This window comes from Zingiber officinale, chromosome 4A, assembly GCF_018446385.1.
Source record: "Zingiber officinale cultivar Zhangliang chromosome 4A, Zo_v1.1, whole genome shotgun sequence".
In the NCBI taxonomy this organism is placed as follows: domain Eukaryota; kingdom Viridiplantae; phylum Streptophyta; class Magnoliopsida; order Zingiberales; family Zingiberaceae; genus Zingiber; species Zingiber officinale.
Genome location: NC_055992.1, coordinates 153404617 through 153424323, shown reverse-complemented (window position 1 = coordinate 153424323; position 19707 = coordinate 153404617). Strand labels below are relative to the sequence as shown.

The 19707-nt window shown below is 38.8% G+C and overlaps 1 long non-coding RNA gene across 5 annotated transcripts; it reads right to left on the bottom strand.

The window, feature by feature from the left end:
* Window positions 1–230: 230 nt before the first annotated feature.
* On the bottom strand, window positions 231–3295 carry LOC121971741. 5 transcript variants are annotated; one of them, XR_006109209.1, is made up of 4 exons: window positions 3135–3295; window positions 884–1463; window positions 630–689; window positions 231–516 (listed from the first exon to the last, which is right to left on the bottom strand). It is a non-coding gene; the product is annotated as an uncharacterized LOC121971741 (long non-coding RNA). The 5 variants fall into 5 exon arrangements; XR_006109207.1 differs by having other exon boundaries at window positions 630–671; XR_006109205.1 differs by having other exon boundaries at window positions 630–1463.
* Window positions 3296–19707: the final 16412 nt, after the last annotated feature.

The window sequence follows — 19707 nt, the reverse complement described above, 5'->3', positions numbered from 1 at the left end:
AACCAATATTATCACCAAGCAAATCATAAAATTAAGTTAATATTATTAATTCACTAAGAAAATCACAAATAAAAATACACCGATGTATCTAAACACACCAAGTCAATATCCATATAACCAACACATAAATATTCTTCCTACAACATAAAAAGATAATAGATATTGTGCACATCAAGTCAGTATCCACAAATTACACATAACTATTCTTCTTACAACATCAAAAGGTAATAGATAGTACACAAATATTCTTCTTACTGGTGCCAACGTTATCCTTCTTGCTCTGTACAGAGATTTAACTAAATCTTCCCCAGTAGTTTTATTTGTTAATAGACAATTCTCTTTATCTATTACTGGATGGACACCTCTGCTTATTTGATGTCCTGAGGATGACAACTGATTGGTGATTCTTTGTAAAGGAGACCTCCATCTTAAAGGAGCCACTGGAGGCTTTGGGAACTTTGCAACATCCTTCTTGGTTGTCCTCTCACCATTTAATTGATTCTCCAGTTCTCTTACCTGAATAGAAGAAAATAGTCAATATGGATATAAAGCAGTTTGTTGCTTACATAAGGGGAATTAAAGATGCTATAAATTCTACTCAAATAGAGATTGAAAATGAGATAAGTAACCTTTTGCTGATAATTTTTACTTGTTTGTTCAGTTTCTTTGATCTGCACATTTGAAATAATCTGTTATAAGGGTAATATGTGCAAACATGAGTGTCTTGCAATCTCCTATTGTGAATCAAAATTATCAGTGAAAGGTAATGCGTCAAATTTTCTTCTGGCAATAAAAATAACGATATAAACTAGTTGTTGTTTTTGAACCTAAACAACAAGATCATCACAGCTAGATGTTTACTATTCTTAAGGTTTTTTCTCACCTAGAGAGCTCTGGAGCAAATGTGTTAGCTTAGAGTTCCTGCAAAATTCATCTCTCCTCTAGTACAATGAAAAATTCAAACTAGTTTAGATAGTAAAATAGAAGCATATGACTATGAGCATTAGAAGGAATCTATATGGAATATGTGGGTTCTTGGAGGCAAGAGCAGAGATCACATCTCCCAAAGCTGATAGAGATTTATTGATGAATTAAGATTCCTTCAGCATCTCTCCTTCTACTTCAATCTTGCCAAGACGCTCACTACCAGCTAAAAATGTCAAGCAGAAATCTAACAATCTTTCTATAAATGAGAATGTAAAGAAGGATCATAATCAAACAAAAAGCATAATTTGAATGGAAAACAGGAAAAAACTCACGAGTGAGAGCGGCTACTCAGCATGCTGACCATGGCCTTCCGCATGGGGAATATATCAATTGCAGAACAAGTTGGATCCTGGCTGACTTGAAATCAAACCTACACCTGTTGACAAGATTTCACATTCATCATTGGGTGAGTTTATCCACTTCCTTGAGAGCTCTGCTCCAATCTTTATCAGAAGCAAGTGGAGAGGTTATGTTTCCTGGGTGTGAATTATAAACATCTTTAGATCAAGTATACATAAAACGATACAGAGATTTTCAACTTGTTTCCTACATGAAAAAAATCTACAGAAGAAATGTTTGAGACATAACTCGAGGGTTTCATTCAGTTTAGGTAACAAGAAAATCCTAACTGTAACTCAGTGCTTATATCAGATTTTTAGTATTTTAACGGGAAGACATGACATAGATTTTACATTTTATCCAAAAAATCTCTAGCCCATTTTGTATCAAGTGAACGATCAAACCACTGAACAGGCACAGTTGCATTGTCTCTTAGCCAATCTATGCAATAACAAATTCAGACCTCACTGAAATAATAAGACAAAAGAATCAAATTGAAAGACATGGTTCACGCAGTACAGAATGTGTGCACAACATAGTTGTTGACAACATTTGAGCATGAAGACTCAGAAATGTAACCTACAAAACCTAGTTTTATGACGCCTTGTAGACCACAATCCTTGCTGACTAGTAATGTAACTTAGAAGGCCCTAAACGCTAATAATCAGCTAATTCCTCTGGGTATCAACTATGTGGCAAACAGAAAGCCTGAAAGTTTACATGGAAAGCTATAAAGTAGTGCTGATAGCTTGTTTATACGGCAACATCCTGTGTACATCCAGCTGGGTTGTAGCCATTATCTTGGCGATGAATTTCAGTCCATGTGGGCAGCATTGGATAGCCAACCAAACTGGAGCATTGGTTGCTAGTGATTCATTAACATTAACATGGAATCGGTATGGAGAGTTATCAATCTGGTCACCCATGAGAAGCTCACCCAAATTCTCTGCACTCCTTTTGATTGCACCTTGTGGATGGCAATATGGAAGGCTATAATAGCTATATGGGAGCTCACCCAAGTGCATTACTAGAGACACAAAACAGAAACACGGCCAGTAAAGCCAATGTATACAATGAGGATAATTTCTTGGAGAATGAAAAAGGCCCCATTTGACACTGTTTCTTCTATGCTCTTTCTTTTTACAACTCAGGCCTAAGATCCAACACCAACTTCCTTCACAATTCACAAGACGACTGAAGAAGTCAAAGTCAAAAACAAAGCAATGTGTCATTCAACTCTTAGAATCCCTTTTTCTCCCTTCAATAGAGAAATCTTCTAGATAATAAACACAACAAAAGCTACTTCAGAAACAAATGAAAATCAATGCCCAAACAATCGAATCTAGAAAGTTTTAAAAAAAAAACACTAATTTTAAGCTTTTTCAACATCATTACCAAGTAATAATTTAATAAACACCAAGACGAAATAAGTAGTAAACCCTAAATGGAAAAAAGCAAGTTCTTCCTTCCGCATGTGAAAACAATAGGTCACAACCTGCAAAGCTAATACAAGATGGATCCGAGGAGAAATTAAACTAAATGCAGCAGAGAAATCGTACAGATCTGGAAGTCGAAAAGAGAAATTACCAGACGGAGCAATAAGATCGGAAAGGCAGCTCGATCTGAGGCACCGTTGGACAAACAAGATAATGAAAAAAAAAACTCAAACACAGTAACATTAAGCAAGAATCTGAAGATAAAAATAGCAGATCCAGAATCGTAGGTCCTTGGATCTCGACGAAAAATGCAAGAGAGGTACATTGCGGCAAAGAAATCGCCTAGATCCCAGGTCGAGGAAGGAAGTTTACCTCATCGACAGGAAGATCCGACAACGACTGGATCTCGGGAACTCTCAGATCTGTCTCCGCAGAGAGCTTGGAGAGGAGAAGAGGGAGGTGAGGCTGAGTGAAGAGTGAACTGTTGGAGGGAAGAGTGAAGTGTATACGGTGGACGACGCTCTAGGTTTAGGTTTGGAGGGAAGAGTGAAGTGTTGCAAATTTTCGCTAAGTATGGGTGGAAAAATTAAATTATTTTATTTTGGTTCATTAACACCGGATTTTAAAAACTGCTGTTAAAATCGGTGTCTATTAACGAAAAAAAAGCGCTCATAGTTATCGATTTTTTAGGCGATGTCTATGAGCGAAAATCTGCGCTCATAGATATCGATTTTTGGAAAAATAGTTGTAAAATACTCAAAGACATCGGTTTTTGCTTAAAACTGTTGTTGTTCCACCGATGTCTATGAGGATTTTTCTTGTAGTGATGATAATCCTTATGAGCTCCTCTTGGGGGCATTCTCAACCTAGATTACTAGGACACAGTTTCCTTCTATAATCAACAACACACACTATAAGTAATATCATTTCCCAACTTATCGGGTCTATTGATTTATCAAGCTAAATCTCACCCTTTGATAAGTTAAAGAAATAAATATTAAATATATATGTTTGTTATTATATTAGGATTAAGAGCACACACTTCCATAATAACTAAGGTCTAGTTCTTTTATTAAGTCAGTATAAAAAGAACTTACCTAAAATGGTCATACTCAATACACTTAGAGTGTACTAGTGTAATTTATTAGTCAAGATAAACTAATACCTAATTACATTACGACTATTTCAATGGTTTGTTCCTTTCCATCTTAGTAGTGAGCAACTGTTTATAATTTATAAAGAACTAATAACATGATCTTCTGTGTGTGACACCACACACCATGTTATCTACAATATAAATTAATTGAACAACTACACTTAACAAATAAAATATAGGCATTTGACCAATGCGATTCTTTTATTTCAAAAATAAATGTTCACAAAAGCTAGGCTTTTAGTATATACTCTAACAATTGCCTCTCTGATCTCATGGAAGTTACGACTCTGTCAATGGTCTAGGTGCTCGGAGGGGGTCTGGGTGCTCTGAGGTGGATAAACTTCGAGGATAAAGTTCATAGAGAGCTCGTCACGTCAGCACAGTCCAGGCGCCCGAGAGGGGATCCAAGTGCCCAGATGGAGCTATAAAAGCAACATTCAACCAACATCTTAAAAAACATCAAGTCCTACAACTTTCATTCTTGTGCGCTGCTCTAAAAAAGCTCCTACGAAACTATAACGCTCCTCCGACAATCGGCAATCAAGTTCTCCTTACTTTCTTTGTTGTCGATAACCTTTTTTAGTTTACTTGTACTTGATTATTGTATTATTCAAACTATTAGTGGATTGCTCAATGAAAGTACTCAACGAGTGCGGACCTAGTAGGAGTTGTCAAAGGCTCTGAACCAAGTAAAAAATTACTTGTGTTAGCGCGTGCTTGTCTTTTTATTTCTCCTTAACTTTTTATCCACGACGTATTCTTGACTTTCGAAAAAGTAACAATCACTATTTACCCCCAAACATCTTTATGATTCAACACTAGCTGGAAGTTATGCAAGGAAAAGTCCTAATTAGAGGTTAGACAATGAAAAATACTAAATGGAGGTTAGACAATGGAAAGTCCTAACTAGATGTTAGACAACGGAAAGTTCTAGCAAAGTTAGATAATGGAAAGTCCTAATTGGAGGTTAGACAATGGAAAGTCTTAGCGGTGCTATTGTGCTAGGCAGTGGAAGACCTAGTTAGGAACTAGAAAATGGAAGTCCAATAAGAAGTTGATAAGAGAAAAGTCCAAGTGAGTCAAAGGTTGACCAGATACTTGGTAAAGAAGCTCTAACAGGAAAAGATTGACTAGATGCTAGATAATGGGAAGTCCCAACGAGTCACAGATGACTTTAAGATTGGGCAGAGAAACCATAAACTTCGGTTCAAAGTTTAGGGTCAGGCAACAGATTAGCTCAATCGATTAGCCTAAGGTCAATCGATTAGGTTAATCGATTAAGTGATTTTCCTGAAGTACAATACGTCATGTTGTAGCTAGTTTTTGATGAATATTTTGTTTTTCTAAGAAATTAAGGATCGTGATATGGATGATGAATAGCCCAGGATTGCTGACCATTGAAGAGATGCACAAAGGTATCGAAAATGCCTGTGACTGGCTATGCATGCTAGTGTTCTTCTCGCATGGTAAAGTAACTTAGTTGTGTATAGTGCCATCTTTGTTAAGTTTGTGAATATTTATAATTTTTAGTAAAATTATTTGGATATAAATAAGAAAACATTTCAAATTATGTAAATAATGAAAAAGAATATTTTATTTTATCTAAAAAAGTTAAAAGAGTTCCTCCTTTTATTTAAGACTACTCTTTATTCCGTTATTGTTATAGCAGTTATCAATAACTGCTATAACGGATGAAAGTTCCGAGTAATTGTTAGAATGTTGTTCCTTATTTCTATAATTCTAGTGATATTGTAACAATTGACTAGAGATTTCGACGTGTAAAAGCACTATAATAGTTACTTTGTAGCATTTACAATCGTTTTAAATTAATTTAGATGAATTTTAAATAATTTTAATTAAGTTGAAAAATAATTTTTTGATATAATAGTATTCATAGTTAAGAATTTAAAGTTTAAAATTTTAAGATTTAGGATTTAGTTGTAACTATATAGTAGCTATTAATAGTTTCTATAATGTGTAATAACTACCGAATAACTACTATAACGTGAAAAAGTCTATTTTACTCTAATCAAAATTACTATACACAAAGTACTATTATATCAAAATATGATAAAAAGTGACTCGCTCACCCCAATTGTCCCTCATCGTCGACCTCATAACGAAGTGAAGGGAGCGAACCATGGTGATCCAGCGATCTTTTTAAGCGGGATTGATTTTATTCCCTAAGGGATTGTTCCCTCAAGGATTCATATTGGGAGATTGTTGGTACAATCTGTTGATGCAGTTTATACTAATAGTCTAACTCAGGTTTTGATGAATGACAAGTGAGTTAAGTTAGATGTTTTGTGATCTAGTTGCTATACCGAGTGTGCAGAAATTGATGAGTCTGAAGGACCGGACACTAGGCTGAAATCCAGCTAGGTTTGCGAGACCAGATAGCTGGTACAAAATCCAGATAGATCAACGGACCGACTGGATATCTGACAGAAAGTTCGATTGGGTCTGGGGGATCGGACAACAGGCACAAGTCCAGTTGGGTCTGCAGACCGGACAATTGGCATGAAGACCTGGTGGGTCAAGAGGCTAGTCAACCGACTGCAAGTTGGTAAGTAAATACAAGTCACTGGAGGATAGTGATTCTGTGAGGACGCGTCCTGATTGAGGGACAATAGGCGTCGGTCCAAGTTAGGTCGATTTTGGATCCCTAATTTGAGACATTGACTATTTCCTGGTCCTGGGAGGAAATGAGCTAATTACTACTTCGTATTATCATTGTGCTAATTTTATTTTATAGGTTAGATGTTTTAGTTTTGGACTAACACAACTTACAGGGCAAAGGGAGTAAAAAGCCTTCGGATAAACAATATTCAAAGGGGCCTTCAAGCATTGGAAGGCGCCTTCAGGCTTGAAGGCGCCTTCCAAGGGATAAATTTTGGACCCCATCGCGGATAAGGCATAGCGAAGTCGGGATTAGATTTACCACGTTGAAGGCGCCTTCAATGACTATGGAAGGCGTCTTCCATGCCCTTTATAAGGCAGTCTCGCCCAAGCTTTTAAACACAACTAATATACGAGCTACGCACGTCCATTTGAGGTTCCTATTGCTCCAACTTCCTGCTGTGACTCTGCTAAGAAGTTGCTGTGCCCGACTATTGCTCCAAGGACTTTTGATCACGGCTGGCAGACTGACACAAACACATGAGCGCTCTCACTTCGATCCCTACCTGTCGGTAACAAAGTTATTTCTTTGTAATTAAGTACTGCAAAAGAACAAGTGCAGGGTGTTTCACTTATTCTAATTTTATTTTGTACTCGATTCTCTTTTTTGGAGGTACCGGAAGAGGAATTTTAGTGAATTACCCATCGATAGGTCTGCGGGACCTGGGTCTTGGAGTAGGAGCCGCCGAAGGCTCTGAACCAAGTAAAATCGATGTATTCTCTCTCTTCTTAGTTTTCTGCTGCGTACTTATCTTTTAAAAAAACAAAAAGAACAAGTTTTAAAAACCACGTGATTCACCCTTCTCTCACGTGCGGCTCGATCCAATAAGTTCTATATGAGTAGGTTCTGCTTTGAATTGGTGCAACCACCAATCAAGCCAGGGGTAGGGATGTAAACGAGCCGAACCGAGTCGAACAATATTAGGCTCGAGCTCGGCTCGTTTAAGTTATCGGGCTCGAGCTCGGCTCGAGCTCGAATCGAGCTTTTATCACAAGGCTCGAGCTCGGCTTGTTTTAGAATTATCAAGCACACGAACAGTTCGAGCTCGGCTCGTTATTAGCTCGATTATCAAAGTTAACGAGCCTAACTCGTTAAGCGAGCTCGGGTTCGTTTTCGGGCTTGTTTAGAGCTCATTTTTGGTTCATTTTAGAGCTCGTTTTTTGGCTCATTTTAAAGCTCAATTTAAGGCTCGTTTTATAGCTCATTTTTAGAGCTCATTTTTTTGGCTCGGTTTAAGACTCGCTTTAAGGCTAATTTTTATGGCTCGCGAGCCTATAAATGAACATATTCACGAGCTAACGAGCCGAATATCCTTAAGCTCGGCTCGATAAAACTGTCGAGCTCGAAATCGAGCTCGAGCTCGGCTCGATAAGATAAACGAACGAACTCGAATATGTTTTTTACCGAATCGAGCTCCGAATAGCTCGCGAACCATTTGGTTCATTTACATGCCTAGCCAGGGGAAATTATTTTATTTTCCTTTTGAATTTTAAGTTTTTCGTATTCAATTTGAATTGGTAGAAATTACCCCTTCAAATAACGATTTCTCGTTCACTTTTTAACTCTAAGTTAGTGTAATAGCACTCAAGTTCTTCAAAATTTATTATTCTTCTCAAACTCTACTAATCCAAGATTAAGTCTTGGTACCTTTCTTTATTTTTCTGTCTTCAATGTTAAATGGCCCAACTTGAGGGATACAGTACTGCACATCCCCCTCTCTTCAATAGAGACGACTTCCCCTATTAGAAGAGGTAGATGGAAGTGTATCTGAAGACCAATTACGACCAGTTGTTCAGCGTCACCAATGGATACAAGGCGCCAGTCGATCACAACATCGGAATTCCAATAGACTCAGAAAAATCTGGAAATGAAAAAGAAGGTCCAAATCATCTTCAAGGCCCTCAACACAATCTAGTGCGGGTTAATAAAGGAGGAGCTAAACCACGTCGGCCCACAGGAAAATACAAAGGAGTTATAGGACAAGCTCATAGAACTACACGAGGGAATTAACGTCGCAAAGGTAATTAAAAGGGATTTATTTTTAAATAAGTTATTTAATATAAAAATGTAGGAAGGTGAGACTGCTAGTCAGCTGCACCTGAGGATAAATGATATCCTCAACGGACTTCACACAATCGGCCACCAGATGGAGAACCGAGATCTTATAAGGTACGCACTAAACGCATTTCCTTGAAATACACTATAGGTATCCATCGTGGATGCCTATAAGATTTTGAGGAATTTGTCCAAATTAAAGTTAGATTAACTTTTTTATGAATTAGAGCTACATGAATAGAATAACGCCAAACCTGAAAAAGGTGTTGCTTTTATTGTAGGAACATCAAAAGAAAAATCCAGAACTAAACCAGAACCTGAAGTTGAATCTGACCAAGACTCAAACGATGAAGAATACCTAGTGAACCTGGTAAGGAAGATGTTCATCAGGAGAAAAAAGAATTTCACCAAAAGGGACCTGCAGAAGATCAACTCCACCTCAAACTCGAGCAACAACAAGATGAATGTTGCATGCTTTGGATGCAACAAGAAGGGGCATTACAAGACCAACTGCCCAAATATCAAAAAGGAAAAAGTCCTCAAAGAAACTTGGGACAAATCATCCTCAGAAGAATCAGACGACGACAAACCAAAGCACACCAACTACCTCACATTGATGGCTTACGAACCAGACTCGGAAAGTGAATCAGAAGACGGGTCTGAACCTGAATCAAGCCACGAGTGTGCACTCGTTTTTGAAGGTTCCGATGAGATACAGTCTGAACTTAGCAAGAAATTTTTTAAAGTAATTGCATGTTTAGATAAAAAATTGACTATGTCTAAAAATAAAATAAATGAACTAAATCTGTATAATAAAATACTTAACGATCAACTGAATTCAAACTCAATAGTTAAGTCAATTCAACCTGAAATCCCAACTCAAGTTGCAAAAGTTGAGGAGGATAATTCCATATTGAAAGGCGAAATACTTGAACTAAAAGAACTACTAGAAAAATTTACAATTAGATCTAAGTACCTTGACATGATATTTGAATCACAAAGAGTTGTGTATAACAAGTCTGGACTCGGATACAAATCCAGCTCAACTAACAAAATATTTATATCACTAATAAATCAAATAAAAACTAACTAAAGCTTGGATTCTGAAAGCGTGCTTAACCACGCAAGTAAGACTCAATCATTTTATGTACCTAAAAATAAAATTCATTATTTAAAATCAAATTTCAAACTAAAGAATAAAATAAAACCAAACAATGCAAACTTAAATAAAAAAAATAATCAAAGGCTTATTTAAATTATCATCAAGTTTTTTATAACTATAAAAATAATCGACATAGACCTAAAACCTAAATCAAAAGGGGGTCAATAATCCAAGAGGAGTCTCCAAATTAGTTGGCACCTCCAAAATCAATAAACTTACCCGGACAGGTAATTAGGATTAGTCCAAAAAGGGACAAAAAGTTTAACTTGATCAACGACACTGGAAAAGTTTTGAATGATAGTAGGTTAGGAAAGCTTTGTCTATGCATGTTTAGGAAGATATGACTTCGACCTGGTGCATTTAGCTTAGTGGAACTAACTGAAGCTACCTCTTACCAATCCTAGCTAGTTAGACCAAAGTTTTATTATTAAGTTCAGTGGATAAGACTATTTGAAAAATTTCGAATGCATGATTACTCTAATGATGTCCAGGTGACTCACCATAGCTCAGAAGTTTATCCAAAGAATGTCTATTTGTTGAACTCAAAACTAAACTTAAATCTATCACAAAGTTAAATTAAACCCTAAAATTCAACTTAACTCATTTCATAAAATTATATGATCCCCTAATTGAAAACATAGATCGAGTGATATGGCTAAGGATTTAAATTCAAATTCAAATTAACTTAAAATTAAATTAAAACAAATTAAAATAACTTAAAATGGAATTAACATAAATTAAAATAATTTAAAACAAATTAAATTAAATTAAATTAAAATTCAAAAGAAAACTCAAATTTTAAAATTAAATTAAAAATAAAACTTAAAATAAAAATTTAAATTTAAATTAAAAATTTTAAATTAAAACTCAGGTGCAAGCGCCTGATCAGCCTCCACCACCTCCAACTGATGATGATGAGCTCTGACCTTATTCATTATATAGTGCATATTTTGGATGTTGTGACTGTTTGGGCATATACTATTTACCACTCTTTACCTTTGTTGCTTGTTCAAACTAGGAATGTGCTTCATAAAATAGACATACTACTTTTCAAATAATTTTTTAAAATAGTTTAAAAATTCTAAGGAAAAAACCTTTACTTTTTTTTTTAAAAATTCCCACTTCCTTAGACTTTTAAAATTGATTTTAGCCGTAGTCGAGGTCAAATCCATAGAAAGCATGTTCCTATAGATCTAGGACTTAAGCATCTAACAAACACACTATGCTTATCTTGATTGTGTAGTCACAAACTTAGAATGGCGTGAGATTAGTAGGCCATTTGCCTGGACTTAAGATGTTTTTAGCTGTGTATCAAAATAAGTCTGGACGAGAAATACCAAATTACAGTGATCAGGTTAAGTAATTCATCTTAGTTAAATACTAATTGGACATATATACTTAACTTAACTAACCAATTGAACACTGCTATCCTCTAATAGTTAGTTAGTAACTATTGGTTAGACATGTAAGGCTAATTTCTAGATGATTATATTTTTTTAAATAATATTAGGTCCAGGGGAGGATTTTTGATAAGTAATCTCAAATATAAAACTATTTTTTAAACCTTACCATGTTTGCTTAAAGATATATTAAAAATCTTTCTAAATTAAGAATTCTTGTATTTTGAAAAAATTTCCAACTTCTTGTTTAGAATATTTTGAAGCTTTTTAGTATGAAATTCTTAAAAGTATATTTTTAAATATTTTGTTTGGTAAAATAATTTAGAAAGGTATGAAAAGTTAGTATATTTAAAATTTACTTTAAAATTATCTTGAAAACCCCTTAAACTTTACCTTTAAAATTGTTTTTGCAAGAGTTAGCTTTCAAAACATGTTATAACTTTCAAATTTTACTTCTTCAAAATATGTGTTTTGAAAGATAAAAGTCTAACTTTCAATATACAACTGTTTTAAACACTACTTTGAAAAATGTGTTTAGAACACACTCTAAAAAAGGTTTTAACAAGGTTTATACAGTTCTTGCAAAATGTTATCTTTTTAGTTTGACAAACCTTTTACAATCATGTTCGAAAATAATCTTATATATATTTCTAAAATTATTTTTAGCAATTTCTTTTTAAATCCATTCAGAAATGCCATTGGAATGATATTACTTCCCAAAAACTATTTTACAAATATAGCATGTCGAATGGTTTATGAAAATCCTTTAACTCCTTCCCTCGATAATCCTGCAAGTTTGTTGTTACGAAAATGTTATTATGTTCCCTAATTACTTTACTTAGCACACTTTTTCCATTTTTTCTACTCATGTTTTTTTTATTAATGATAAAGGGGGAGGGTTAGGGTTTAAGTTAGAAAACAAAAGAAAAAAATCAAAATAGCTTAACACTAAAAATGATCAAGAGAACAAAACTAACGTTCTTATTATTTGCTTCTCTTAAAATCATTTTTGTTGTTTGTTTTGCATATCTTTTTCCTAACTTAATTCAAGTAGTCATTGCATCAAGAAGGGGGAGATTGTTGGTGCAGTTTGTACTAACAGTCTAACTTATGTTTTGATGAATGACAAGTGAGTTAAGTTAGGTGTTTTATGATCTAATTGTTATACTGAGTGTACAAGAATTGATGAGTTTGAAGGATCGGACACCAGGCTAAAATCTAGCTAGGTCCGGGAGACTGAATAGCTGGTATTGTAACGACCCGCCTCCTACTGACTAGGCTGTGAGGCCGATCGCTACATTATGCGGTGCTAAATTACTATTGCGGAAATCTGGATTGATTAAAATTTTACTAATCTGATTACTGTAAAATCTGAACTTAATATTCTAGGTGTACCTAGGAGTTGTACACATGCTAGGGAAGATAATCTATGCCTCCCGGATGTCCTGCTAGCTGTAATCAGGCATTTCAATCGATCCATGAATCGATTGGGTTGTCGGATCGATCCAGTGATCGATCCAGCTTGATACTAGCACGGAGAAAGACTCTGGATCGGTCGGCTGACAGATCCATAAGCGATATTGTTTCTGTATGCGGCTGGATCGGTCTACTGACCGATCCAGGAGTACACTGATCGGTCGGCAGACCGATCCAGTGGCTCACTGATCGGTCGGCTGACCGATCAGTCAGCTTCGGTACTCACTGTTCGCATCTGGATCGGTCAGCTGACCGATCCAGTGGGACCACCCAACTCTGATCGATCTGTAGATCGATCTGGGTTTCTGATTTCAAACCAGAACCCCTGATTTCAGCACTAATTCGTGCCTCAATCACATTACATGTTCTAAGATGGCTAGGAAACACTCTAACACTAACAAATAACATTCTAACATCATAACAGAAGTGTTCTAAGCATGATCAGGTGCATGGTTAACTAATTCATGGCAATTAACATACTGAAGTGCAAAATACTAAAACACTGAAAAGTTCAAATGTTTAAACAACTTGCTAGAGTTTCCTAAGATCTTCTTTCCAAGTTCCTGCCCACACATATTTTCGTAGCATTGTCCTCCAGCCTCCGCTAGTCCATCTTTCCTTTACCTTTATCTGCAGTATAAGGAAAAGAAAGTATCTATAAGCTTTCGCTTAGTAAGAAACCATCTACATCACTAAAACATGCATTCGATGCAATATGTTTTTAAAACATGTTGTTTGAGAGTGCACTGATTAGACTGAAACATGGCATGTTATCATACATAGAAATCAAAGCTAGTCATGGCATACTATCATCTAAACATGTGTAGTAAAAGCTAAACATGAACACTAAAGCATGACATACTAAGCTAACCATAACTATCATGTGTAACAATAAAGAAAACTGAGCTGAACATGAATTAAACTAGTCTGGAACTGAATTCAAACTCAACTAACATAACTGATCTTTGTGAGTTTTGAAAAACTATAATATAATAGATTAAAATACATAATCATACTGCTAATGGGCCCGGCAACTGTACATGCTGTGCGCGCATCCTTAACTAGACCCAGGGTTGCAAATCCCGAATTTAGTAAGGTTTACTAGGTTATCTAAACCTAGGGACCGACTATGGGAGCCCAGCCCAATGAATATCTAATCTTGTACAGTGCCACTACTGAAAATAAAATACTGAATCATAGCTAGTTAATTTACCTTACTTCTACTAGGTTATCTGAACCTAGAGGCGACTGTGGGTGCCCACCCATTGGACCGTAGTCCCATATATGCTGTGGCAAGGCTAACTAAACTATTTAAATGCTTCTATTGCATTTACTGAGCTATTAAAATGCCTAAGTTGTATTTTTCTGTGCTAAATAATTTAATCGAACACTTAGTATGCGCTAACTCGCATCCTTTGTGTCGATAGTCTACATATTACTAAACTAAGACATGGAATTCACACGGAAGCTACTTATACTACAGGTGAGGGGTTTCTTACCTCGTACGCTAATTTCCTTACAATTCTATTCGCTAGAATTCCGGTGGAGACGACCCCTTCGACAATCTTCTCACGTCTATGCGTTTCTCTCGCGAAGAAGAGCGTCCTCGTGCCAGAGTTGTCACCGGAAGATGACCTTGGGGCCCTAGGGAGGGAACCCTAGGATTGGCACCGAGAGGAAGAAGAAGAGGGAGAGGTGCGGCGTGAGGTTAGGGTGAGGAGGAGAAATTGCCGAACCAATTAAAAATAAACCAAACCCCACTTAAATTTCTATTTATATTAAGTGGGAAATTTTAGCCCAACTCTAATACAAATTTAATTGCCTCCCTTTCCTTTCAGCACGACCCTACTGGGTTCAACTGGTTACTAACATTATCCATAAACCGTAGGTCTCGGGTTCAATTCCCGCTTAGGCCATTTTCGTTTTCTATTTATTTTTGCTACTTCCGTTACTCTAAAAATTCTGTAAAAATATCCTAAAATTCCAGAAAAATCATAGAATATTTCTAAAATAGTTTTGAGAATTTTCGGGCGTTACAATCCCCCATACCTTATAAAAAGTTCGTCCTCGAACTTAGAATAATTCTGGGTACTTCTGTCTCATGCTGGCTTCTGTCTCCCAAGTTGCCTCTTCTGCTGTGTGACTGTGCCAAATAACCTTGACTAATGGTACTTCCTTGTTTCGCAATTTCTTAACTGCTCGGTCTATTATCTGAATAGGCCGACTGTCATAGCTGAGGTCTTCGCGGATCTGTACCGACTGGGGCTCAATCACCTGGGTGGCATCTGGGGTATGCTTCTTCAGCATAGAGACATGAAATACATTGTGGACAGCTGACATTTCCTGGGGTAGCTCTAGCTCATATGCTACCTTGCCCACTCTTCTGCTGATAAGGTATGGTCCCACATATCTGGGACTTAGCTTGCCCTTCTTCCCAAAACGCATTACTCCCTTCATGGGAGCTACTCTGAGGAACACTGAATCCCCAACTGAGAACTCTAAAGGTCTGCGCCGTGTATCAGCATAGCTTTTCTGGCGGCTCTGAGCTGTCTCTATCCTCTGGCGGATCTGCTGTATAGCTGCTGTGGTATCTGCTACTAGATCTGTCTGAAGTTCTAGTTCTTTCTGTTCACCACTCTCATACCAGCAGATTGGAGATCTACACCTCCACCCGTAGAGAGCCTCGTATGGTGCCATACCGATAGTGGCCTGATAGCTGTTGTTGTATGCAAATTCTGCTAGACTCAGATATTTGCACCAACTTCCCTTGAAGTCTAGGGCACATGCTCGGAGCATATCCTCGAGTACCTGATTTACTCGCTCCGTCTGTCCATCTGTCTGCGGATGGAAGGCTGTACTAAACTTTAATTTCGTGCCCAAAGCTGACTGTACACACTCCCAGAAGTGTGATGTGAACCTACTGTCTCTGTCTGAAATAATGGTTCGTGGGACTCCATGTAGTCTAACGATCTCCTTGAGATACAACTGAGCTAACTGTTCCATGGAGTAGGATATCCTGATAGCTAAGAAGTGGGCTGATTTAGTCAACCTGTCGACTATTACCCAGATGGTATCAAAATCATTTGTGGTCCTGGGTAATCCCACTATGCAATCCATAGAAATGTCTTCCCACTTCCATTCTGGTATCTGTATGGGCTGCAAAACTCCCCTGGTCTCTGATGTTCTGCCTTAACCCTCTGACAGGTTAGGCAGGTGCTGACATATCGAGCGATGTCTCTCTTCATCCCAGGCCACCAAAAATGTTTCTTCAAGTCTTGGTACATTTTGGTGGAGCCAGGATGCATCGCATAGGGAGTCTTGTGAGCCTCATCTAGGATTTTCCTCTGTAGTTCCTCCTGATCCGGAACACATAGCCGGTCACCGAAATACAACACCCCGCTATCTGATATTCTGAACTCTCCACCTTCTGATTCTGCTAAACCTTGCTTGATCCTCTAAATTTCAGGATCCTGCTCCTGAGCTGTCTGGATGTCACCAAGCAAGGTAGACTCTAATGTCATAGTAGAGAGCTGTCCGACTATGAGTTCGAGACCGAAATATAAGATCTCCTTCTGTAGGGGCGGTGACATGGCTGCTAGAGATAATAGGGTAGCGCTGGACTTTCTGCTGAGGGCGTCTGCTACCCTATTCGCTTTTCCTGGGTGGTAGAGGATATCTATGTCGTAGTCTTTGACCAGTTCTAGCCATCTGCGCTATCGCATATTCAGATCCTTCTGAGTGAAGAAGTACTTCAGACTCTGATGATCTGTATACACCCTGCACTGAGCTCCATACAAGTAATGTCTCCAAATCTTGAGAGCGAACACTACTGCTGCAAGCTCAAGGTCATGAGTAGGATAGTTCTTCTCATAATCCTTGAGTTGTCTGGAGGCATAGGCGATCACCTTGCCATCTTGCATCAGCACTGCTCCTAGTCCCAACTTCGAGGCATCACTATATATGTCAAAGCTATCTGCATTTTCTGGTAGAGTCAGAATAGGTGCACTGGTCAATCTTCTTTTCAGCTCGCTGAAACTGTTCTCACAGTCCTCTGTCCACTGAAATTTTCTGTTCTTTCTGGTAAGAGCTGTCAGTGGGGAGGCTATCCTGGAGAAGTCCTCTACGAACTTCCTGTAGTAACCTGCTAATCCCAGAAAGCTTCTGATCTCGTTGGTGTTTTTGGGTCTTTTCCAGTTGCTCATAGCTTCTATCTTACTGGGATCTACCATGATACCATCGTTCGAGATGATGTGACCCAAGAAGGACACCTGATCTAACCAAAATTCACATTTTGTGAACTTGGCGTACAGCTGATTCTGCTGAAGGGTCTGTAATACTGTCCTCAGGTGCTCTGCGTGTTCTTCCTGAGTTCTAGAATAGATAAGGATGTCGTCGATGAACACGATAACAAACTTATCTAAATATTCCCTGAATACTCTGTTCATGAGGTCCATGAAAGTAGCTGGAGCATTTGTCACGCCAAAGGGCATGACTACGAACTCGTAATGTCCGTATCTAGTCCTGAATGTTGTCTTGGGTATGTCCCTTTCTTTAACCTTCATCTGATGATAACCTGATCTGAGGTCTATTTTAGAGAACACTGCTGCTCCCTTTAGCTGATCAAACAGGTCATCTATTCTGGGAAGAGGGTACTTATTCTTGATGGTGACTTGGTTCAATGCTCTGTAGTCTATGCACAAACGCATGCTCCCGTCCTTCTTCTTCACGAACAATACAGGCGCTCCCCATGGTGAGTGACTAGGGCGTATGAAGCCTTTGTCAAGCAGCTCCTGTAGTTGCTTATGAAGTTCCTTCAGTTCTGCTGGAGCCATGCGGTAAGGTGCTTTGGAGATAGGATTTGTACCGGGAATGAGCTCTATCTCAAATTCGGTCTCCCTGTCTGGTGCTAGGCCTGGTAACTCTTCAGGGAAGACTGCTGGGTAGTCACATACGACTCGGACATCTGCTAGTTGTTGGTCCTTGTCCTGACTGGTGCTGACTACGTGTGCTAAGAACCCCGTACATCCTGAATCCATCAACCTCCGTGCCTTCATAGCTGAGAGAAACTTCTTGGCCTTTCTCCTGGGTTCTCCGACGAATTCAAACTGTGCTTCCGCTTCAGGTTGGAATATGACTTTCTGTTCGCATTCAAAGCATCCTCGTGTGCCCTTACGACAAACTCCAGGATGGAATTTCCCACAAGTAGCACACTTTGGATAACTGGGCTGCTTGCTGGCTGGCCCTCCTTTTGGGTAACTCCCTGGTTTGCGCTTGTTGCTGGAGTTCCCTTTCCAGTTAAAGCCATGGGAGCTGTGACCCTGCTGTTTCTGAGTGACTAAGCCTCCTTGACCTTTAGCTTCTGAGAGGACTTGCTTCTGCTGCTTGATGCTATTCTGGTAATGCTCAGTGATTAGAGCACTGCTCACTAGCTCTTCGGTGGTTTGTGGCCTATGAACGCCACCAGCCACGTTCATCGCTATTTCCGGCCTCAGCATCTTGAGTATCAACCGGACTCGTTTCCTTTCTGTGCTGACTAATTCAGGGCATAGACGAGCTAACCTGTTGAATTTCTTCACGGCTTCCTCAACTGATAGGTTGCCCTGACGAAACTCAGTGAACTCGTCGTAGTGGCGGTTAGTGACCCTCGTGTGAAAGAACTCCTCAAAGAATTCTTTCTCGAAGTTTGCCCATGTCATTTGATTTACTGGGCGCTTCGCTCTGATTCTCTCCCACCACATGCGTGCATCTCCTATCAGACAGAAGGAGGCGCACTTCACCTTCTCATGTTCTGGCCAGTCCAGAAGCTCCATCGTACTCTCCAGTGTTTTGAACCAGGCTTGTGCATCCCATGGTTCACTGGTGCCTGAGAAGTTCTCGGGCTTGACTCTCTGCCACTGGATCAAATAGGCTTCTCTCTTTGCCTCTACTGCTGCTGGGGCTACTGGTGCTGTAGGCTGGACTGGTGGAACTTCTAAGACCACTGGTGTCGCTAAGTTAAGCTCCGGGGTGACAGTGGGAGTGTTCTGCTGACTAGCCTTTAAGGTGACTATTTCCTGTTGTTGTTCAGCTAGCTGCTGCTGTAACTGAGCCACTAGTGCTGTAAGGTCTGGGGGAGGCACTGAACTGCCTGCCTCATGCTGGGGCTCAGTGGCTGGTGCCCTTCTAGCTGGGCATCCTCGTGTCATTTCTAAAGACATGCAGGACATACATGACTAACACAAGCATAATAGAGAAACTATTGTTATCATGTTAACTACTATCATAAACAAGCATGCTTTAGTTATCTATAACAGAAAAGCAATAAACATACAAAGTGAGAGGTATTCTTACTTGGAAGCTGCAGGTACAATGCTGATGTGTGTGTAGGACGTATGGAAACTGCTCTGATACCACTCTGTAACGACCCGCCTCCTACTGACTAGGCTGTGAGGCCGATCGCTACATTATGCTGTGCTAAATTACTATTGCGGAAATCTGGATTGATTAAAATTTTACTAATCTGATTACTGTAAAATCTGAACTTAATATTCTAGGTGTACCTAGGAGTTGTACACATGCTAGGGAAGATAATCTATACCTCTCGGATGTTCTGCTAGTTGTAATCAGGCATTTCAATCGATCCATGAATCGATTGGGCTGTCGGATCGATCCAGGATTGATACACATGCTAAGGAAGACTAATCTGGTCGTGAAAGTCCATAAGGTACTTGAGAAATGATGCTGTTCTCAATTTGCTAAACTCCCTAAGGATCGTCATTCCAGATTCCACCGATCGGTCAGCAGACCGATCCAGTGGCTCACTGATCGGTCGGCTGACCGATCAGTGAGCTTCGGTACTCACTGTTCGCATCTGGATCGGTCGGCTGACCGATCCATAACAGGCGCTAACTCTCTGTTCGCGACTGGATCGGTCAGCTGACCGATCCAGTGGCACCACCCAACTCTGATCGATCTGTAGATCGATCTGGGTTTCTGATTTCGAACCAGAACCCCTGATTTCAGCACTAATTCGTGCC